This window comes from Chiroxiphia lanceolata, unplaced genomic scaffold (assembly GCF_009829145.1).
Source record: "Chiroxiphia lanceolata isolate bChiLan1 unplaced genomic scaffold, bChiLan1.pri scaffold_53_arrow_ctg1, whole genome shotgun sequence".
NCBI classification, from domain to species: Eukaryota; Metazoa; Chordata; class Aves; order Passeriformes; family Pipridae; genus Chiroxiphia; species Chiroxiphia lanceolata.
Window position 1 is genome coordinate 158,432 of NW_022476526.1, and position 23,299 is coordinate 181,730.

General features: G+C 50.0%; 1 long non-coding RNA gene across 1 annotated transcript; it reads right to left on the minus strand.

The window, feature by feature from the left end:
- Positions 1-257: 257 nt before the first annotated feature.
- LOC116781691 lies at positions 258-22,459 on the minus strand. Its single transcript, XR_004354944.1, has 3 exons — positions 22,448-22,459; positions 15,103-15,107; positions 258-348 (listed from the first exon to the last, which is right to left on the minus strand). It is a non-coding gene; the product is annotated as an uncharacterized LOC116781691 (long non-coding RNA).
- Positions 22,460-23,299: the final 840 nt, after the last annotated feature.

Genomic DNA, 23,299 nt, shown 5'->3' on the forward strand with positions numbered 1-23,299 from the left:
ATAAAGAGATTTATTCTGTACTTCCTGTCAGCAACCATGCCGGGCCACTTCACGGGAAGCAGGGCTTCACCACACAGAGAGGCCGCTCAGAAGGCAAGTATTGTGAAAAAATGGATTTCCCCCCTTTCCTGAGCTTTTGTAGCTGAGCTGATGCCATATATTCTGCAATGTCCCTTTGGCCCATTTGGTTCAACTGGCCTGTCTGTATCCCCTCCCACAATCTTGTCCCCGATTCGAGGGAGGAAGCTGACAATGCGGATGCTGTGCCAGCCCTGCTCAGCAGTTGCCAAAGCATTGGTGTGATTAACCCCTTTGTAGCTCCCAATGCAAAACACAGCACTGTGACGGCTGCAGTGAGAAAATGAACTCCAGCTCTGACAGACCCAACACATGTGGGATTCTGAAATGTCTCAGGGTTCGTTTGGTTCCACAATGCCCCCCGTGTCACAGTGACACAGCTGTCAGACCTGGTAGTAGAAAAATAAATCAAAAAATTCAGAAGAAATTACCTTCAAGTCATGCTAAGCCTGTCTTCTACAGTCCAGAATCTACACGTGTGACTGCAGATATTTGGGAGGAGGCTAGATGCACCGAGGAATTCATGGGCTTTGGTCTAGGAAATCTGTCCCCAAAGTTTTCACTGCCTTTTCCTCCTTGGACAGTTCCTGATGCCCGGAGGAAGCTCATGGCCCACAGCAGCTCCATGCCCCACTTCCTCCTCGTGGCATGCAAGGGCTGCAGCTCTTGCATTTTTGCTTCTTCCTGGGCATCTCCCTGGCTGCCCTACTGGGCAACGGCCTCGTCCTCAGCACCATAGCCTGTCACCACCTGCACGCCGCCTGGGACTTCTTCCCGCTCCACTTCTCCCTCAAGTACCTGGGCTGCATCTGCACCACTGTCCCCAAAGCCAATTCCCTCTGGAACACCAGGGGCATCTCCTACTCAGGATGAGCTGCACAGGTGTTTTTTGCTTTTCTTCTTGATCACAGCAGAGGTTGCCCTTCTCACCATCATGTCCTACGACTGCTACGTGGCCATCTGCAAAGCCCTGCACTTCTGCTGGACCCATCTGTTTTTTCTTTATCTGCCCTTTTCCACTTTGCAGTGCCCTGCAAACAGGGAGGTTTCTCTCAGACCAAAGTGACCGCACAGACATTCGCATGGAGTGCTGACAGGGAAGTCATGAATGGATTTCTGATGTTGAGTCTACTGTTTTGAAATCAGAAAATGTGCTGTTGAAGTCATTGTTAGCCTTTGAGAGGGAAACAGGAGAAAAATCGGATAAACTTGTTGCTAAAAATGAGCTGCTTCAAACTGAGGTTGACCACCTTCAAAGTCTTGTTCAAATTTGGATGATTATGAAACAGTCAGCTCACCGATTACCCCCATCAATACTAGACAATGCCCGCAGTATAAAGGCATAAAGCCCTCCCAGCCCCTCCAGGAGCCCTCAAATCCCATCCTGGTCCCACAGGACACTCCCAACTTCCCCTCAAACCCTCCGAGGCCCCCAGACTACCTCCCAGACCCACAAAAGCTCACAAGATGCCCCCAAACCCCTCCCAGTTACCTCCAGCCCTCCCAGGACCCCTCAAACCCTCTCCTAGTTGCCCCCTTCTCCTCGAGGACGCCCCCAAATTCTCTCCCAGTCCCTTCCCAGACCCCCGACAATTCCCCAAAACCCCTCACAGTCGCCCCAATCTCCCCAACCTCCCTCCCAACCCCCCAAGATCACCCAAACCCCTTCCCAGTTACCTCCACGACCCCCAACCCCTTCTCAGCCTCCCCATTCCTCCCCAAAACCCCTCCCAGTTGCCAGCCTGTCGCCCAGGCTCGGGTGAGGAGGTGCCCCAGGCTGACGGGCCCACCCTGGCAGGGGGTGGTTCCAGCAGCACGTCGGGAGCCACCCCCTGCCCCGAAAGCTCCCGCCCACCCTGGAGCCACCTCAGCTACTCCTGCAGGGGAGAAATCCAGGCCGGAGCAGAGCAGGGGACGAGGCCGGGCTGGGAGCTCAATGGATGGGGGCACTGAGAGAGCAGGGGAGAGACCAGGATGGGCTGAGGGGGCACTGGGAGAGAGGGGAGACACTGGGATGGGCTGAGGGGGCACTGGGAGAGAGAGGGGAAAGTGTTTTGCCTCTTTCCTGGGCACTGGAACACCTTCTGCACCCCCGTTCCCGGCCATGCCGGCTCTCCTTCTCCCCCAAGCCATGAACAGGTTTTGGGGCTCCCTCATGGGTCGCAACCAATAGAACGGCTCTGCTGGAATGACATCATTGGCAAATTCTGCTCGGTCCCTCTCCTCGCGCCGGTGAGTCATCCAATAGAATGTCGATACTTCCGCGGGGGCTGCTGGGAGCGGGGTGGTGGTAGCAAGGGGGGGGAGGTGAGGATCGCGATTGAACCCGATTGGGCCCGATCGATCCCGGCCCCAGAGTCTCCACCCGCCACGATGTTTTCCATGTACGGCCCCAACGAGGCCATGGTGGTGTCGGGTGAGTTCGGGGGGTCCGGGGGCTCCTGGTGACCCCTCCGAATCTCCCCCAAGACTCTCGAGAAGTGCCCAGCTCCTCCCCAAGACTCCTGGGGATCCTCCGAAAGCCCCCCTCCTGGGGGCTGCCCCTCCACCTTTCCTCCTCCACCCCAAATCTCCTGTGCATCCCCTTAACCCTTGAAAATCTCCTGGGACCACCTCAGACCCCCAGAGTCCCTCCTGGGGACCCCCAAACCCTCTTCAGGACTCCTGGGCCCGTCCCGACCCCCTCCTAGAATCTTTTGAGTCTCCCCAATCCTTTACGGCGGATTCCTCCGTCCATTTTTCCCCCCGGACTGCTGGGGATCAACCCCCCCCCAAGAAACTACTGGGAACCCTCCAGTGTCCCACCACAAGATTCCTGGGTCCCTCCCCCCCCAACCCCCTGTGGGTGCCCCCATCCTTTCCACCCCTCGAATATATTCTTCGGGGTCCGTCCTACCGGGGATGGATTTGGGGGAATTTCCTTCCCCTTCCCTCTGACCCGAAGGTAAAGACCCTCCCTGTCCTTCTTCCTTCGCCCCCAGGCAGAAAAGAGAAGAGAAACAGCCAGTTGGTCCTGGAAGGTGTGGGTGTTTGCAGGCTATGATTGAGTGGTTGAGAAGGGTAAGGAGGGGGCTGGTGTTTGGGCAGAGTCCAGCAGGTGATGTCTTTCATGTCTGACAAGGCAAGGCAAGGCAAAGAGGAGCTTCTGTGCTGATACTGTCACTTGTTTTTTGTGTCTGTTGGAACTGGAACAAGGAGGTTTGTTCGCTTCCCTACTCCACGTGGCCCCTTCCCCAGTCACATGTTGTTCTTTCTATTTTACCAGCAATCCTTCCACGACCATCCATCTGTCAGTGTTCACGACATACCCATCAGCCCCTTCTCTTCTGGGCTCCTACACTTGCCAACCCTAAGCTGCTCCTAAGTTCTCTTGCTGTCAGTTCATAAAGAGGTCTTGTGTTACTGATTTAGAAACTAAACCCTGACATCTTTTTCTTTGCAAAGGATGTGTGTGAAAGGGCAGTGCTGGTGCAAAGCAGTGTTGAGCTTCACATTGGGTGACTTGGCAGCTTCCTCTGCATCACCCATGCACCCTGGGTTTCTTTGAAAAGTACTTCTCACTCCAAATATGACACCACATCCTGTCCCCAAATGGATAACTGTACATATTAATAATAAAAAAGTGACCCCCTCCATTATTCAAGAAAAGCTTGTATCTCTGTATTAAAAGCATCCGAGTGTTGCAGAATGATTCAAATTTAGTAGTAGAATGGCTAAGGCTTAGTAGGAGAGTAGGCCTAGAGAGCAGCACTCCAAAGTAGTAGGTTAGCAGCCTTGTTCGTGAGAATGGAATGTACTGAAGAGGTAGGAACAATAATCAAAAGATTTAGCCAAGCATGTATATAACGATTTGTTACCTTGGATATAGTGAGAGTCTGCTGAACAGTTTCTATGGGGTTTCTATGGAGTAAGACAACTTAAACAGATTTATGATTAAAAGTAGATGATTACCAATTGTTATCAGTATGAAATATGAGTTTGTGCTTGTAACTAAGTGTAACTGCTTACAAGTAAGAACTGCACGTAGACATGTTTCTGTAAAGGTATAAAAGCTGAACTGAAAATGAGGGTCTTCGGAATCCTGACTTTGGACGCTAGTCCTCAGGTTCCCGGGCCCTAAAATAAAGCACCCATAAACCGGCACTCTGTTGGTTTGTGTTTTCGTTACGGGCAACACGAGGGTCATGTCCCCCAGTTTTCTATCGGACAAGGGTTTGGAGGGGCTGCTTTGTGCAGGGAACCCTTGGGGGCCCCTTGCAGATGGGTGGGGCTGCGGTCTGGGGGTGTGGGGTTTTGGTTCTTTGGTTGCCAGGGGCCACTGTGAGTCAGTGAACCGGAGTGGGGACAATGGGCAGGGCTGGCTGGGACAGGCTGTGGCACCTGTGACATAAAAGGGAAGTGTCCCCATGGGGCGACTCTGCAGGGCCCATCAGGGGATGCTGCCCAGTGCAGCCTGTGCTGTGGGGAGCGCACACACAGGGAGAGGCTGGACCGGACGAGGACCGGGGCAGCAAGGCCGCCCCAGGGAGTGGGTTCTACCCATGCCTGCAGGGCCCAGCCCCTGGCAGGAGCGCCTTGGGCGGGGCCCGCTGCTGCTACTGGGGCAGGGGGTGAGGCCTTGCCGCCTGCCAGCTGCCTGGGTCCCTGTCCTTGCTGTGCCACATCCCCAAGGCTCCCGTCCCCGCTCTCCCAGCACCAGCTCCCTCCTTCCCAGCCCCAGCCAAGCCCTTCTCTGTGTCCTCCTGCAGGCCATGGCTTTCACAGTATTCCTTTTGGTGCTTGTGCAAAGCATCATCCAGTCCCTGCAGGTGGTCGCGGAGGGGCTGCAGAAGACTCAATGAGCTTGGAGGTCTTTTCCAAGCTGAAGGACTCTTGGATTCTGTGGTCATGTGCTGGATTCAACTGGGTCTGTGTTAGCAGCATTAGTTTGCTCCCAAAGTTTCCTCGCTGTCAGCTCTTGTGGCCTAAGGCTTGAGCTCCTTTAACTCCTTGTGCTGAGGTGCTGATGGGAAACGAGAGACCTCTGCGAGCGGATTCATGGTGTTCCCTGTAGAACAGTGAGGGGGAAGGTGTTGTTAAGTGGGAAGAGGAGTACTGTTTGTGTGTGGCCTCCTATGTGACCTTGGCACCTTGGAGGGGCTTGAAGGAGAAAAGAGCTTTGTTAAAGTGAGGAGTGAAATAGTGTGTTGGCTGTGGGAATGGGAAGGGAAGAGGAAGAGGGAATGGGAAGGGAAAGAGGAATGGAAAGGCATCTGCTGATGCTGTCATTTTTTTGTTATGTCTGCGTGTAGCAGGGAGATTGCCAAAACTGAAACCAGTACACAGTTGAAAGCTGAACAAAACAACATTTATTCCAAAGAAAGTAGCAAAGAAAATGAGAAACCGAGAGACAGAAAAGAGAAGGGAAACCATCCCCCAAGACAACCCCCCATTCACTCAAGTGTTACTTACCAGGTTGTCTTACCGATGCCAGAATGCTTAGAATTCCCCATAGCAGAAGCTGCATCCTCATTATCCTCATGAGCCAATTTTCATTAATGTGAGGAAAGCTGGGAGACTGTGGAAACATCAGTTGAACTTCAAAGTCTCCTGGTTTCTTTCTCTCCTCAGACTTAGAATCAGGGGTCTCTGTGGTTTCCCAAGTCTCAATGCCAGGGTAAGACACTGGTTTATGAAGTGTCCTGGCCAAACCAGGAGCCTGTTTTTTTAGCAACAGTTTTCTCTCTGCACTCTGATATAACAAGACTTTGAAGTTGGTCAACCTCAGTTTGAAGCAGTTCATTTTTAGCAACAAGTTTATCCGATTTTTCTCCTGTTTCCCTCTCAAAGGCTAACAATGACTTCAACGGCACATTTTCTAATTTCAAAACAGTAAACTCAACATCAGAAATCCATTCAGAAGCAGGTGAATTTTTAGCTTCTTATTGTGCACAAGACAAACAGGCTTATAACACTACACAAATTGTACCTTTACCATTTCCTTCCTTACATTTCTGCTTAGCCTGACATTGTTCCATGCATACCACAATTTTCTCCTTAACTTTCTGAAACCTTTGAACCAAGTCTTTCCCAGCCTGGGAAGGCAGAGATTTGTATTTTTGCAGCAGATTATCCTTGACAACCCTGCTTCGCTGCAGCAATTTAATGCCACCTGAAAGGTGGCATTAAAGTTTAGATTTTTGCCTGTCAGTGCCCCCTGGAAAGTCGAGACCCTTGTGTCCAACCAGTCCGTGGCATCTTGTAATGAGATCCTTCACGTAAAGATTCACAAGATCAGAGGGTGATTTGAGTGCCCTTGTCAGGGGGATCTCAGCCAACAACATGAAGACCCCTCAGCAGACCCTCCTGAAGTGTTTCCCGCCGCTGGCAACTGAAAGAACTCACTCCAACAGTTCAGGGAATAACACTCTTTATTAATACAAATTGTGACAGGTTAATAAGGTTTGTCATCGGTGGTGATAAGGTCTGGTTGCAAAAATATGTTTTAAAGCAATCTTCTGACATTTATGAAGCAAGCACAAGCTCCGGTCCTAAAAGCAATAGTTAACCTGCCTTGCCAGTGCCCTTGGCCATCTCCAGCACAATTTGTCCTGTGCTGTCCCACAGCTGCTTCTGTTTCCCTGCAGGCTGCAGACACCCATCCGGCTTTCCCCCCGGCTCTCACCCCTGCCATTTGCAACCCTTCCCTGAGCGTTGCCCACCCTCACGCTCTGTTTCTTCAAATATACACATGGAGTGATCTCTTCCTCCTTCTGGATGCTTCTCCTCCCACAGCAATGCCCTTGCAGGGACATTTCTTTCTCCTCGTCCTCTCTCTCCACCTTTCCAACTGCAGTGTGGGGCAGTGTCTCTGTCTTGGGCAGTTTCCTTCCTCCTAGGAAAGCTCCAGCAGATGGGACACAGCCTTTGCAGCAGCATGCCAACCCCTCAGCCTTCCTGGGACCTTTCCCCCTGCCCTGACAGCGGCAGCTTTCGTGTGCTGTCCCCAGGCTACTCCTTTCAGCTGCTGGCATAGACCGGGCCCAGCTGTGCCAGCTGCTGTCCCATCCTGCGCTCAGCACGAGGAACGGAGCAGCCCAAAGAGAAGCCCCGTTGCTGGAGTGAGCCCAGGCCCTCAGGCAGAGGGGATCTCCCAGTCCCTGTGACAGCCTATTGGTCACAGCCTTGTGCTGGGCTGTCAGAGACCCTGCTCTGCCCCTCTCTGAGATGCCCCACAGCCTGAGGGACAGACACAGGGAACTCTGTTCACAGAAGCACGTCCCAGGGCTGCATTCAGGTGGTTTCCAAGGGGATGTGGCTCTCAAAATGAAGTGATCTCAAGACACTGTCCTTCCTGGTCTCTCTAGAAGTAGCTGATGGCGTTTGTGCTCATTCTGATTCCTCTCTCCACACACACACACACAGAGTGTGAATGCTTAACTCTCTTCTTTACAGTGCAAACATGCTCATTTGATGTTCCTCCGTGGGGGACAAACAATCCTTATGAGGTGGAGAGATAGACCAGTGCTGGGAACAGTGATTGCAAGGGACTGGTCTGTGATGAGTGCACTGGGGCCCCTTGAGCAGGGGGCCCAGAAAATAGGGTCACAGACCAGACTATTTTGGTCACTGTTGATCTTTCAAGAGTATTCATGGAGGCCTGGCTGTGGAAGGGACAGGGCTGTGTGCCCCCATCCTGTACAGTCACCAGCTTCAACTCTTCAGTGGTGCTTTATGCAGCAGGAAACTTCCTGGAGGTTGTTCTTGGCAGCGACTTTGAAAGAACACTTGAGCCTTCAGGCGCTGCCCTGAGGAGATCCCCTTTCCTTTTGAGCTCGGTTCTGTCCCAGCAGTGCCCATGGCCTGTCCCTGCCTGCATTGCAGGAGTGACACATAGCAGAACTGGGACCAAGCTGGCAGAGCACTCAGACTTTACACCAGCAATCAGAGGTGGATCAGATGAGAGGGTGGAAGTTAAAGAGAGCAGCTCTGGAAGACCAAGTACTGGCACTTCCTGGAAGATCTACCATGCCAGGAGTCTTTTCCTATCCATCCCTGCACACAGAACTGTCCCTGAAATTCAAAGAAAGATCTTGGGTAAAGGATCTCAGGAAAAAAAAAAAAAGACTGAAGGGCCCTTTGTATTTTTAAACACAGAGATAGATTCAAAGAAATCCTTAAACAATATGTAAAGCACACTTTTATTACAGCTGGGGGATACAAGGGGTTTCGCCTGCCCGTGCATTCTGTTGAGCATAGAAACACAACATATTTTTATACATTTAGAAGAAGTGAGCTTCTGCCGGATTCTGTTCCTGGGATAGGGCAACCCCGGATGTATGGACAGACTGGGAATGACATGCTGCGTAACGGTGCTGGAAAATGACCTCTGGGGTCTTGATGGATGGCCAGTTGGCCAAGAGTCAGTGGTGCCCTGACAGGGGCTCACCGCTCGGTCACGCAAGGGTTTTCAGACACACGAGTTCTTCCCTTGCACACAGACACAGGCTGTTCACGGCAGCAGGGGCAGTATCTCCTGGGGGTCCTGCTGCCACGCCCGGAGCCTGGATGCACCTCAACCCTGTGGGGTGCCACCTGCTCTGCCACTATCTGAGATGCCCCACGACCTGAGAGATGGACACGGGGAGCTCTGTCCACAGCAGCACATCCCAGAACTGCATGCAGGGACTCTACCAGGGTTTAGTACTGTAAATGCAATGTGACACCGAGACACTCTTTGTCCCACATAATTTCAAGGCTCCCCCAGGAGGTTGATGGCATTTGTACTTGCTCAAGGTCATCTCCCCACACCAACACCACGTGTGTGCTCAAGACTTGTCTGTGCAATGCAAATAGAGACACCCTGTCTAGTCCTTCTGGTCTCTCCAGGGAAGGCTAAAGAACCTCTGTGGGCTGGGTGAGAAGCCAGTACTGGAAGTAGTGGTTCTATTGTGAGTGCCAACCAAGAGTGGTTGGCAGGTCTTTGACGAATGCCCTTGGGAGTTGACCTGGGTTTTCCAGTGCATATGGAAATATATCACACCCTCACCTGGTGATCCTTCATGTCTCTCCCAGGAGCCTGGAAGTGCACAGACACTGCTGAGTTCTTTCCCCTAACACAGTGCCACTCTTGAGAGGTTCACTGGTGTTTTTTCCCCTCACTATGTTCTTGAGAGAGGACTTACAAGAAGACCTAAACCTTCAGGCACTACCCCGAGGAGATCCCTTGGTAGGATGGAAGTACTGTTGCGAAGGGCAGCTGTGCCACAGAAGTCCTAATTGCCTGTCTCTGCCTGCAGGCCAGAGGGCTGACACACTTAGACTTAAACTTCCAGAGCGCTCGGATCTTACACCGACAGCTCTGGAAAAACCAAAGGCTGATGCTCCCTGGCAGTACTGCAGTGAACAGCATGACAGAAATGATCCAAAATACAGGCGGAGAACTGCAAGGGTAAGTTGACCAATTGTGAGAAACAGGGAACATAGTCCCGGACACTGGTGGGGAATCCCTTTGGGCAAAAAGCCCCTTGAAAAGGGACAGGCTTTTGAGACATGGAAGGGAAGGTTAGAGAAAGGGGTGTCTGGAGCGCTCAGTGTGTTAAAGGTAGGAAGAAGACCTGAAATAAGACAAAAATATCCGGATGGTTGATCTGGTGCTTTTCTGAAGACTTGCCTATCACTGTGAGTCCCCCACAAATTTGGCATCTCCCAATACTCTCCTAATGCTCTTCCAGCACCCAACAGTCCTCTATTTCCCTCCTTCTCTCTCAAAATAAAATTCCACCTCTTTTCTGCAGTGATGTCTCCAATGTCCCTGTGATGTGACTGATGTCCCCAGAGGTGGCACCCGTGTCCTCAAGGTTCTCACCAATGTTTGTGTGATGTCACTTTTGTGCCCAGGGGTGGCACCCTTGTCCTCAGTGATGTCACCAATGTCCCTGTGTCTTTGCTGGCATCTTTGGTCTGGGTGGAATGTTCGTCCCTATGGAATTTTGGAACTCAGGCAGGCAGAATAAGTGAAGGGTTGAAAAAAGCAAACAACAACCCTTCTCCCCAGCAAAGTAAGCCTGGAAGCTTTGGCTTTGTGGTGCAGTTGGTGGGCCAACCTGGGTACTCCATGTGCAACAAGAGCCGTCTGTCCTGGCACCTATGGTCTGGGAGGAATCTTCGTCCGCATGGAATTTTGGGACTCAGGCAGGTAGACTCAGTGCAGGGTTGAAAAAGTAAACAACAGCCTTCTGCCTAGGAAAAATAGCCTGCAATCTTTGACTTTGTGGTGGAGTTTGTGGGCTAACCTGGGCACTCCATGGGCAGCAAGAGTTTTCTCTCCTGGCACCTTTGGTCCAGGAGGAACCTTTGTCCATATGCAGTTTTGGCATTCGGGCTGGCAATTTGGAGGTAGGGCTGAAAATAGCAAACAGCAGCCTTTATCCCCAGCCAAACCGACCTGGAAGCTTTGGCTTTGTGGTGCAGTTGGTGGGCCAGCCTGGGTACTCCATGGGTAGCAAGAACTTTCTTTGCTGGCATCTTTGGTCTGGGAAGAATCATCCTCCATATGAAATTTTGGGAGTCGGGCTAACAGTTGGAGCACAGGGCTGAAAAAAGCAAACAACAGCTCTTCTCCATAGGAAAGATAGCCTGCAAGCTTTGACTTCATGTTGCAGTTATTTTGCCAGCCTGGGCACATGATGTGCAATAAGATCTGTCTCTCCTGACACCCTTGGTCTGGGAGGAATCTTTTTCCGAATGTAATTTTGGGAGTCATGCTGACAGTTTGAGAGCAGGGCTGAAAAAAGCAAACAACAGTCCTTCTCTCCAGGAAAGGTAGCCTGGAAGCTTTGACTTCCTGGTGCAGTTATTTTGCCAGCCTGGGCACACAATGTGCAAAGAGATATCTCTCTCTTGGCACCTTTGGTTTGGGAGGAATCTTATTCTGAATGCAGTTTTGGCAGTCGGGCTGGTAGTTTGAGCGCAGGGCTGAAAAAAGCAAACAACAGCCCTTACCCTCGTCAAAGAAAGCCTGCAAGCTTGTGGTGCAGTAGGTGTTTAAGCCTAGGTACTCCATGGGTAGCAAGAACTTTCTTTACTGGCACCTTTGGTGTTGGTGGAATATTAGTCCGTATGCAATTTTGGGAATCGGGCTCGCAGTATTGGTGCACAGCTGAAAAAAACCAAACAATAGCCCTTCTCCCCAGAAAAGAAAGTCTGGAAGCTTTGGCTTTCTGGTGCAGTTAGTGGGCCAGGTTGGGGACTCCATGAGAAGCAAGAGCTTTCTGTGCTGGCATCTTTGATGTGGGAGGAATCTTTGTTTGTATGCAATTTTGGGAGTTGGGCTAGCAAATGGGAGGTAGATCTAAAAAATTACATAACAGCCATTATGCCAGGCAAGAAAGACTGGAAGCTTTGGCTTTCTGGTGTACTTGGTTGGCCAGGCTGTACACTCCATGGACAGCAAGAGCTTTCTGTGCTGGCACCTTTGGTGTGGGAGAAATCTTCATCTGTATGCAATTTTGGGAGTCAGGCTGGCAGTTGGGAGGCAAGGTTGAAAACAGGAAAAAGCAGCCCTTATTCCCAGAAAAGAAAGACTGTAAGCTTTGGTTTTGTGTTGCAGTTGGTGTGTCACCCTGGGGTCTCGATGATCATCAGGAGCTTTCTCTGCTAACACTTGCAGTGTTGGAGGAATCTCAGTTTGTATGAAATTTTGGGAGTTGGGCTGACATTTGGGAGGTAGGGCTGAAAACAGGAAACAACAGCCCTTCTCGCCAGGAAAGAAAGCCTGGAAGTTTTGGCTTTGTGGTGCAGTTGGTATGTCAGCCTGGGGACTCTAAAAGCAGTAAGAGCTTTCTGTGCTGGTGCCTTTGTTCTGGGAGGAATCTTCATCCATATGTAATTTGGGAGTCGAGCTGGCATTTGGGAGGCAGTGCTAAAAACAGGAATGACAGCCCTTATCGCCAGGAAAGAAAGACTGGAAGCTTTGACTGTGTGGTGAAGTTGGTTTGTCAGCCTGGGTACTCTATGGGCAGCAAGAGCTTTCTGTGCTGGCACCTTTGGTCTTGGAGGAATCTTTGTTTGTATGCAATTGTGGGAGTCAGGTTGTCACCTGGGGGGTAGGTCTGAAAAACGGAAACAAGAACCCTTATCCCCAGCACAGAAACACTGGAAGCTTTGACTTTGTGGTGCAGTTGGTGGGCCAGGCTAGGTACTCCATGAGCAGCAAGAGCCTTCTGTGCTTGAAACTTCAGTCTGTGGGAGGAATCTCTGTACGTATGCAATTCTGGGATTTGGGCTGTCATTTTGAAGGCACGGTAAAAAGCAGTAAATAACAGCCCTAATCCCCAAGAAAGAAAGCCCAGAAGCTTTGGCTTTTTGGTGCAGTTGGTGGGTCAGGCTGGGCACTCTATGGGCAGCAAGAGCTTTCTGTTCTAGCATCTTTGTTGTGGAAGGAATCTTCGTCCGTATGCAATTTTGGGAGTTGGGCTGTCAGTTGGGATTCAGGGCTGAAAACAGGAAACAACAGCCTTTATCCCCAGGAAAGAAAGCCTGAAAATTTTGGCTCTGTGGTGCAGTTTTTGTGTCACGCTGGGGGCTCCATTAGCAGCAAGAGCTTTCTGTTCTGACACCTTTTTTCGGGGAGGAATCTTCTTTTGTATGCAATTTTGGGAGTCTAGCTGGCTGTTGTGAAGTAGGGCTGAAAACAGAAAAAAACAGCCCTTATCCAAAAGTAAGAAAGACTGGAAGCTTTAGCTCTGTGGTGCAGTTTGTTGAGTCAGCCGGGGGACTCTATGGGCAGCAAGAGTTTTCTGTGAAGGCAGCTTTGGTGTGGGAGGAATCTTCATCCTTATGTAATTTTGGGAGTCTGGATGGCAGCAGGGATGCAGGTCTGAGCACACGGAACAACAGGCCTTATCACTAGGAAAGAAAGCCTGGAAGCTTTGACTTGGGCTTTCTCTGTTGGCACTTTTGTTCTGGGAGGAATATCGGTTTGTATGCAATTTTGGGAGTCGGTCTGGTGATTGGGAGGCACGGGAAAAAACAGTAAATAACGGTCCTTATCGCCAGGTAAGAAAACCTGGAAGCTTTCGCTTTGTGGTGCAGTTCGTTTGTCAGCCTTGGCACTCCATGGGCAGCAAGAGCTTTCTGGGCTGCGTGGGAGGAATCTTCATCCGTATGCAATTTTGGGAGTCGGGCTGGCAGTTGAGAGTCAGGGCTGAAAACAGGAAACAACAGTCCTTATCCCCTGGAAAGAAATCCTGGAAGCTTTGGCTTTGTGGTGGAGTTGGTTTGTCAGCCTGAAGACTCCATGGGCAGGAAGAGCTTTCCGTGCTGGCATCTTTGGTGTGGGTGGAATCTTTGTTTGTATGCAATTTTGGGTGTCAGGCTGTCGGTTGGGAACCAGGTCTTAAAACAGGAATCATCAGCCCTTATCTCCTAGAAAGAAAGCCTGGAAGCTTTGGCTTTGTGTTGAAGTTGGTGTGTCAGCCTGGGGACTCCATGGTCAGCAAGAGCTTTCTGTGCTTGTATCTTTGCTGCGGGAGGAATCTTTGTTGGTATGCAATTTTGGGTGTCAGGCTGGCAGTTGGGAGGCAGGTCTGAAAACAGGAAACAAAAGCCCTTATCAATAGGAAAGAAAGACTGGAAGCTTTGGCTTTCCGGTGCAGTTTTTGGGCCAGGCTGGGCACTCTATTGGCCCGAAGAGCTTTCTGTTCCAGCACCTTTGGTGTGGAAGGAATGTTCATCCGTATGCAATTTTGGTAGTCAGGCTGTCAGTTGAGAGGCAGGGCTGAAAATAGGAAACAACAGCCCTTATCGCAAGGAACAAAAGCCTGGAAACTTTGGCTTTGTGGTGCGGTTGCTGTGTCAGCCTGGGGACTGTCAGAGGAGCAAGAGCTTTCTGTGCTGGCACTTTTGGTGTGGGAGGAATCTCCGTCCGTATGAAATTTGAGAGTCTGGCTGGCAGTTGGGAGGCAGGGCTGAAAACAGGAAACAACGACCCTTCTCGCCAGGAAAGAAAGCCTGGAATCTTTGCCTTTGTGGTGCAGTAGTGGATCAGCCTGGAAACTCCAAGACAAGCAGGAGCTTTCTGTGCTGGCGCCTTTGTTGTGGGAGGAATCTTCTTCCTTATGCAATTTTAGGTGTAAGGCTGTCAGTTGGTAGGCAGGCCTTAAGAGAGGAAACAACAGCCGTTATCCCCAGGACAGAAAGCCTGGAAGCTTTGGATTTGTGGTATAGCAGGTACTAGGCTGGTTACTCCATGGGCAGCAAGAGCTTTCTGTGCTGGCACCTTTGGTCTTAGAGGAATCTTTGTTTGTATGCCATTTTGGGAGTCGGGCTGGCAGTTGGGAGTCAGGTCTGAAAACAGGAAACAACAGCCCTTACCGCCAGGAAAAAAAGACTGGAAACTTTTGCTTTGTGGTGCAGTTGTTGTATAAGCCTGGGGACTCCATGGTCAGCAAGAGCTTTCTGTGCTGGCGCCTTTGGTGTGGGAGGAGTCTTCGTCAGTATGCAAGTTCGGGAGTCAGGCTGGTTCTTGGGATGCAGGTCTGAAAACAGGAAATGACAGCCCCTATCCCCAGGAATGAAAGCCTGAAAGCTTTGGCTTTGTGGTGCACTTGGTTTGTCAGCCTGGGGACTCCATGGGCAGCAAGAGCTTTCCGTGATGACATCTTTGGTGTGGGAGGAATCATTGTTGGTATGCAATTTTGGGTGTCAGGCTGTCAGTTGGGAGCCAGGGCTTAAAACAGGAATCATCCGCCCTTATCTCCTAGAAAGAAATTCTGAAAGCTTTGGCTTTGTGGTGCAGTTGGTGTGACAGCCTGGGCACTCTATAGGCCAGAAGAACTTTCTGTGTGGGAACCTTTGGTTTGGGAGGAATCTCTGTTTGTATGCAGTTTTGGGAGTCGCACTGTCAGTTGGGAGGTACGGTTCCAAAGAGGAAACATCAGCCCTTATCCCCAAGAAAGAAAACCTGGAAGCTTTGGTTATGTGGTTCAGTTGGTTTGTCAACCGGGAGATTCCATGGGCAGCAAGAGTTTTCTGTGTTGGCACCTTTGCTCTGGGAGCAATCTCGGTTTGTATGCATATTTTGGAGTCGAACTGTCAGTTGGGAGGCACAGTGAAAAACAGTAAATAACGGCCCTTATCCCCAGGAAAGAAAACCTGGAAGCTTTGGCTGTGTGGTGAAGTTGGTTTGTCAGCCTTGGCACTCCATGGGCAGCAAGAGCTTTCTGTGGTGGCACCTTTGGTGTGGGAGGAGTCTTCGTCCTTATGTAATTTTGGGAGTCACGCTGTCAGTTGAGAGGCAGGGCTGAAAACAGGAAACAACAGTCCTTATCCCCTGCAAGAAATTCTGGAAGCTTTGGCTGTGTGATGCAGTTGGTTTGTCAGCCTGGGCACTCCATGGGCAGCAAGAGCTTTCTGTGGTGGCACCTTTGGTGTGGGAGGAGTCTTCGTCCTTATGTAATTTTGGGAGTCACGCAGTCAGTTGAGAGGCAGGGCTGAAAACAGGAAACAACAGTCCTTATCCCCTGCAAGAAATTCTGGAAGCTTTGGCTGTGTGATGCAGTTGGTTTGTCTGCCTGGGCACTCCATGGGCAGCAAGAGCTTTCTGTGGTGGCACCTTTGGTGTGGGAGGAGTCTTTGTCCTTATGTAATTTTGGGAGTCATGCTGTCAGTTGAGAGGCAGGGCTGAAAACAGGAAACAACAGTCCTTTTCCCCTGGCAAGAAATTCTGGAAGTTTTGGCTTTGTGGTGCAGTTGGTTTGTCAGCCTGGGCACTTTATAGACCGGAAGAGCTTTCTGTGCCAGAACCTTTGGTGTGAGAGGACTGTCTGTTTGTATGCAATTTTGGGAATCGGACTGTCAGTTGAGAGGCAAGGCTGAAAAGAGGAAAAAACAGCCTTTCTTGCCAGGAAAGAAAACCTGGAGGCTTTAGTTTTGTGGTGCAGTTGGTTTGTCAGCATGGGCACTCCATGGGCAGTAAGAGCTTTCTGTGGTGGCATTTTTGTTGTGAGAGGAATGTTTGTATGGAATTTTGGGAGTCGCACTGTCAGTTGGGAGGTACGGTTCCAAAGAGGAAACAACCGCCCTTATCCCCAAGAGAGAAAACCTGGAAACTTTGGTTGTGTGGTTCAGTTGGTTTGTCAGCCTAGGCACTCCACGGACAGCAAGATCTTTCTGTGGTGGCACCTTTGGTGTGGGAGGAGTATTAGTCCGTATGTAATTTTGTGAGTCGCACTGTCAGTTGAGAGGCAGGGTTGAAAACAGGAAACAACAGTCCTTATCTCCAGGAAAGAAAACCTGGAAGCTTTGGTTCTGTGGTGCAGTTGGTTTGTCAGCCTGGGCACTCTATATGTCAGAAGAACTTACTATGTCGGAACCTTTGGTTTGGTTGCAATCTCTGTTTGTATGCAGTTTTGGGAGTCGCACTGTCAGGTGGGAGGTATGTCTAAAAAGAGGAAACAACAACCCTTATCCCCAAGAAAGAAACCCTGGAGGCTTTGACTATGTGGTTCATTTGGTTTGTCAGCCAGGAGATTCCATGGGCAGCAAGAGCTTTCTGTGCTGGCACCTTTGGTGTGGGAGCAATCTCGGTTTGTATGCAATTTTTGGAGTCGAGCTGTCAGTTGGGAGGCACAGTGAAAAACAGTCAATAACGACCCTTATCCCAAAGAAAGAAAACCTGGAAGCTTTGACTGTGTGGTGCAGTTGGTTTGTCAGCCTGGGCACTCCTTGGGCAGCAAGAGCTTTCTGTGGTGGCACCTTTGGTGTGGGAGGAGTCTTCGTCCTTATGTAATTTTGGGAGTCACGCTGCCAGTTGAGAGGCAGGGCTGAAAACAGGAAACAACAGTCCTTATCCCTTGGCAAGAAATTCTGGAAGCTTTGGCTTTGTGGTGCAGTTGGTTTGTCAGCCTGGGCACTTTATAGACCGGAAGAACTTTCTGTGCCGGAACCTTTGGTGTGAGAGGAATTTCTGTTTGTACGCAATTTTGGGAATCGGACTGTCAGTTGAGAGGCAAGGCTGAAAAGAGGAAAAAACAGCCTTTCTTGCCAGGAAAGAAAACCTGGAGGCTTTAGTTTTGTGGTGCAGTTGGTTTGTCAGCATGGGCACTCCATGGGCAGCAAGAGTTTTCTGTGGTGGTATTTTTGTTGTGAGAGGAATGTTTGTATGGAATTTTGGGAGTCGCACTGTCAGGTGGGAGGTACGGTTCCAAAGAGGAAACAACCGCCCTTATCCCCAAGAGAGAAAACCTTGAAACTTTGTCTGTGTGGTGCAGTTAGTTTGTCAGCCTGGGCACTCCATGGGCAGCAAGATCTTTCTGTGGTGGCACCTTTGGTGTGCGAGGAGTCTTCGTCCTTATGTAATTTTGGGAGTCGCGCTGTCAGTTGAGAGGCAGGGCTGAAAACAGGAAACAACAGCCCTTATCCCCTGGCAAGAAATTCTGAAGGATTTGGCTTTGTGGTGCAGTTGGTTTGTCAGCCTGGGCACGCTATAGGCCAGAAGAACTTTCTGTGTGGGAACCTTTGGTTTGGGAGGAATCTCTGTTTGTATGCAGTTTTGGGAGTCGCACTGTCACTTGGGAGGTACGGTTCCAAAGAGGAAACAACAGCCCTTATACCCAAGAAAGAAACCCTGGAAGCTTTGGCTATGTGGTTCAGTTGGTTTGTCAGCCTGGGCACTCCATGGGCAGCAAGATCTTTCTGTGCTGGCACCTTCGTTGTGGGAGCAATCTCGGTTTGTATGCAATTTTGGGAGTCGAGTTGTCAGTTGGGAGGCACAGTGAAAAACAGTCAGTAACGACCCTTATCCCCAGGAAAGAAAACCTGGAAGCTTTGGCTGTGTGGTGCAGTTGGTTTGTCAGCCTGGGCACTCCATGGGCAGCAAGAGCTTTCTGTGCTGGTACCTTTGGTGAGAGAGGAATGTTTGTATGGAATTTTGGGAGTCACACTGTCAGTTGGGAGGTACGGTTCCAAAGAGGAAACAACAGCCCTTATCCCCAAGAAAGAAAACCTGGAAACTTTGACTGTGTGGTGCAGTTGGTTTGTCAGCCTGGGCACTCCATGGGCAGCAAGAGTTTTCTGTGGTGGCACCTTTGGTGTGGGAGGAGTCTTCGTCCTTATGTAATTTTGGGAGCCGCGCTGCCAGTTGAGAGGCAGGGCTGAAAACAGGAAACAACAGTCCTTATCCCCTGGCAGGAAATTCTGGAAACTTTGGTTTTGTGGTGCAGTTGGTTTGTCAGCCTGGGCACTCTGTAGACCGGAAGAGCTTTTTGTGCCGGAACCTTTGGTGTGGGAGGAATGATTGTTTGTTTTGAATTTTGGGAGTCGCACTGTCACTTGGGAGGTACGGTTTTAAAAGGAAACAACAGCCCTTATCCCCAAGAAAGAAACCCTGGAAGCTTTGTCTATGTGGTTCAGTTGGTTTGTCAGCCTGGAGATTCCACGGGCAGCAAGAGTTTTCTGTGCTGACACCTTTGTTGTGGGAGCAATCTCGGTTTGTATGCAATTTTGGGAGTCGAGTTGTCAGTTGGGAGGCACAGTGAAAAACAGTCAATAACGGCCCTTATCCCCAGGAAAGAAAACCTGGAAGCTTTGGCTTTGTGGTGCAGTTGGTTTGTCAGCCTGGGCACTCTGTACACTGGAAGAGCTTTCTGTGCCGGAACCTTTGGTGATGGAGGAATGATTGTTTGTTTTGAATTTTGTGAGTCGCACTGTCAGTTGGGAGGTACGGTTTTAAAAGTAAACAACAGCCCTTATCCCCAAGAAAGAAACCCTGGAAGCTTTGGCTATGTGGTTCAGTTGGTTTGTCAGCCGGGAGATTCCATGGGCAGCAAGAGCTTTCTGTGCTGGCACCTTTGTTCTGGGAGGAATCTCGGTTTGTATGCAATTTTTGGAGTTGAGTTGTCAGTTGGGAGGCACAGTGAAAAACAGTCAATAACAATGTAGAATTGACTTTCTTCTTAACAGAACAATCTCTTATTTAACAAGTTTTCTGAGGTATGTAAGCTAATTTCTTGAAGATGGGCATACGATACACTCTCTATTAGTTTCCATGTATCATCTGCATTCTCTCTCCTAAAACTAATTGTCGTCTTAAAGGAAAAGACCGTTACAGTGCCAAGAAAGCAAATCCCTTTGTTGATTACGATTTTTATCTAAGAAAAAACTTCTGATTTACGAAGTCATTTAGAAAGGAGATCCTCTCTCATTTCAGTGCCATTGTGACAATATGCGGTCTCATGTAACACATGGAACACTGAACACTGCAGATTCTCATGGACTCAAGGGGCCATTGTGACACTCTGGGGCCTCATGGAAGAGGGTGGCCCTGCAGAGAGACCTCAAATCAGAGGTTTGGGCAACCATCAACCAGAGGAAGTTCAAGAAGGGGAAGTGCCGGATTCTGTCCCTGGGATTGGGCAACTCCTGATGTACGGACAGACTGGGAATGACATACTCTGTAACGGTGCTAGAAAATGGCCTCTGGGGTCCTGATGGATGGCCAGGTGGCCAAGAGTCAGTGGTGCCCTGGTGAGACCTCACTGCTCGGTCACACGAGGGTTTTCAGACACACGAGTTCTTCCCTTGCACACAGACACAGTTCATGGCAGCAGGGGCAATATTTCCTGAGGGTCCTGCTGCTACGCCCACAGCCTGGATGCACCTCAACCCTGTGGGGTGCCACCTGCTCTGCCACTATCTGAGATGCCCCACAACCTGAGAGATGGACACAGGGAACTCTGTCCACAGAAGCACATCCCAGAGCTGCATGCAGAGGCTTTGCCAGGGTTTAGTACTGTAAATGCAATGTGACACTGAGACACTCTTTGTCCCACATAACTTCAAGGTTCCCCCAGGAGGCTGATGGCATTTGTACTTGCTCAGGGTCATCTCCCTACACCAACACCACGTGTGTGCTCAAGACTTGTCTGTGCAATGCAGAGACACCCTGTTTAGTCCTTCCAGTCTCTCCAAGGAAGGCTAAAGAACCTCTGTGGGCTGGGTGAGAAACCAGTGCTGGAAGTAGTGGTTCTACTGTGAGTGCACACCAAGAGCTGTTGACAGGTCTGGGATGTATGCACTGGGGAGTTGACCTGGGTTTTCCAGTGCAAGTGGAAATAGATCACACCCTGCCCTGGTGGTCCTTCATGTCCTCCTACGGAGGTGACAGAGATGGGAAAGAGAATGTAATTGTTGGTTGTGCCTCTTAGTGCCCCTCATCCTGCTGCAGATTTGCTGATTCCAGCACATTCAGTTCAGGTGTGAAAGGCCATTCCCTGGTCCTCTGAGCAAGAGGAGCAGAAGGAGGGACACAGTAGAGCTCACTTACGCAGACTGCATCTCCATGAAGTCCAAAGCAGGTGGGAGATGCCATGGCACGTCAAGCTTTCTCTGGGGAAGGTGCTTCTCCAACGCGCTACCCCGCCATAGCACTGGTACCACATTCCTCGACAGAACCCAAAGTGGTCTTAATCCCCAGCAAAAGTGCTCCTGCTGTCAGCAGGGATGCTCCAGGGACAGGTCAGGAGAGGTTGAACCCGGGGCGCTGAGCCCGGAGGGATGTTCTTCCTCTCGTGCCCCTAGACCATTCTCACAAGCACGTGCCATGGAGTACAATTCAGGAGCCTTCATGTGCCGCTACTGCACACCTTGACATCCTCTTAAAATTCTTCTCCGTATGCTCCTGACTGCTTCTGTGCCCTTTGTTCTGGGAAAAAAACATCCAGTTCAAAAAGCACTTCTGATGGCTTTTCTTCTTTTCTTCCCGCCAGTGTCTGCAGGTAGAGCACAGGTGCAGCAGGACCCATTGGTGAAGGACAGAAAATCCCTGTTTTCATAGGGACGCTACTTTGCTTCGCTGTAAAACCAATTAATCCAGTTGTCTTTTTCTAAGAAAATCCCCTGAAAGCTCCAAAGACGAATGTGTCAATGAGTCCGTGTCCGGCAGGGCGCAAGAATACAGAGCCGCGTCCCCATGATGGGACCCAGAGACAGAGGACGGTCCAACGACGAAATCCCGAAACCAACAGGGCCCTGCTGGCACCCGCAGCTCTCTGGACACTTTAGCAGCGTGTGCCAGGAGCTCGGGGCTGTGACCTGGGAGCTGCCGGTAGAAATGGGCAAAATTCCCGATTCATATGTTGGCGTGTGAGCACCTGCTGGTGATTTCACTGCCCTCGGTGGTCTCTATCAATGGGTCCTGCTGTACCTGTTCTCTACCTGCAGACAACAACGGGGAGAAAAAGAAGAGAAGCCGTCAGAAGTGCTTTTTGCACTGGATGTTGTTTCCCAGAACAAAGGGCACAGAAGCAGTCAGGAGCATACGGAGAAGAGGATGTAAAGGTGTGCAGTAGTGGAAGTGTCCATTAGTATTTGCTGGAGAGATGGGTGCGGGAAAGAGAGGTGAATTGGTGGAGTCACTGAAGAATGGAAAGCTGCGGGACTAAGCAAAGCAAAGAGAGGGTGAAAAGTAGGAAAGAGGAAGGACAGACTGCGCGAGTTCTCTGAAGGACAGAGAGTAAAGTAAGGAAAGAGGAATGGCTCAACAAAGTGAAGAGCGAGGAGTGTTCCGAGGGAATGCTTTATGGAGCAGAGGGAGGGACAGACGGGAAGATATGTCTGTGAAGAGCCTACCAGGCAGGACGATGAAGCCAGGTAAAACCTGGAAAGTGAATTTAGTCGAGCAATATAAGGATTAGAGAGAGTTAAACACAAAAGCTTTTAAGCAAGGCATAGAGAACTTAGTATTAAGAAATAGCGGAGGCAATAAATTCACTAGAATACAGGACACTCTGACATAAGAGAACACAAGCATGAACAGAAAGAACTAAAAATGCTAGCACACACGAAAAAGGATATATGGAGGAAAAAACAAAAGGAGATAAGGAAAGAGACAAGCCAAGTAATCAGGTACTCTTGCCAGATACTGAAAACCCCTGCCAAATGCACAAGGAAACTACCCAAATTAGGGAAGGTTGAAAAGTTTATGAAGATGATGATGAAGAGGACACGAGTTCATGATGAAGGACAACAGGAACTCCCACCAAAGTTCTCCCCAAATTAGAGACCACGCCTCAAACTCCGCCTCGACTCCGCCTGATATGAATATTAAAAGTAGATGTTGCAAGATAATGAATATTCATAATATGTGATGTAATTGCTTGGCAAAAAGTGTATAAAAAGCTCAATTGTAAGTTTCTCGAGCGGAGCAGTTTGTCCAGGGCGACCTGGCTGTTCCCCGGCCGTGAAATTAAATACCTCCTGCTTATTGACTGAAAATTCTGTCTCTGAGCAGTTCTTCCGAGCCTTCTTTGGGGCAAAAATTGGCATCAATCTTGACGAGCCAGGCAGGAGAGTGAGGGTCTTCCCGAGCCGAGACCCAGGGGGCCGGGACGCTCTGAGGGCCCCCGACTGGATTTTTGTCAGCAGAGTCTCCCAGACCCCTTGGATCTACGTGCACCGGAGGACAAGAACTTCCTGCTCCAAATTAAGAGGTATTTGTTCTTTTATACTTTAAGTCAAAGCGCTTTATTAACGGGGGTAAGACTTACCTCCTGAAGGGAAGCCGGGGGACGCCTCGGCATTAATCCCAACTGGGTTAGAGTCCCAGGCACTGGGTTAGAGTCCCAGGTAAAGGGTTAGAGTCCCAAGTACTGGGTTAGAGTCCCAGGTAAAGGGTTAGAGTCCCAAGTACTGGGTTAGAGTCCCAGGTAAAGGGTTAGAGTCCCAAGTACTGGGTTGGAGTCCCAGGTAAAGGGTTAGAGTCCCAAGTACTGGGTTAGAGTCCCAGGTAAAGGGTTAGAGTCCCAAGTACTGGGTTAGAGTCCCAGGTAAAGGGTTAGAGTCCCAGGTACTGGGTTAGAGTCCCAGGTAAAGGGTTAGAGTCCCAGGTATTGGGTTAGAGTCCCAGGTACTGAAAGAAGCAGGTTAGAGTCCTGCCAGAAGAACCCCAGAAGGAGTTTTTCTGATCGGGTTAGAGTCCCGACACTGCAGTGTAAAATTGTCTTTACTTTGTGATGCCGGTTATGTTTTGGTGTCTTGCTTGAATGTGTTCTCACTCTGATTTCCCTCATTCACTGTCTGTGTTGGGTAAAATATTGTCTACCGATGCATTTAAAAGTGTGTTTGATTTAGAAATTTGAAGGATTGATGTTTTTTTAACTTTTCCGGGATTGTTCAAAGATTTGGGAGTGCTTCTAGGGGCCTTTAGGACCCAGGGAACTCTTTGTGCTGTTGGAGAGTTCCT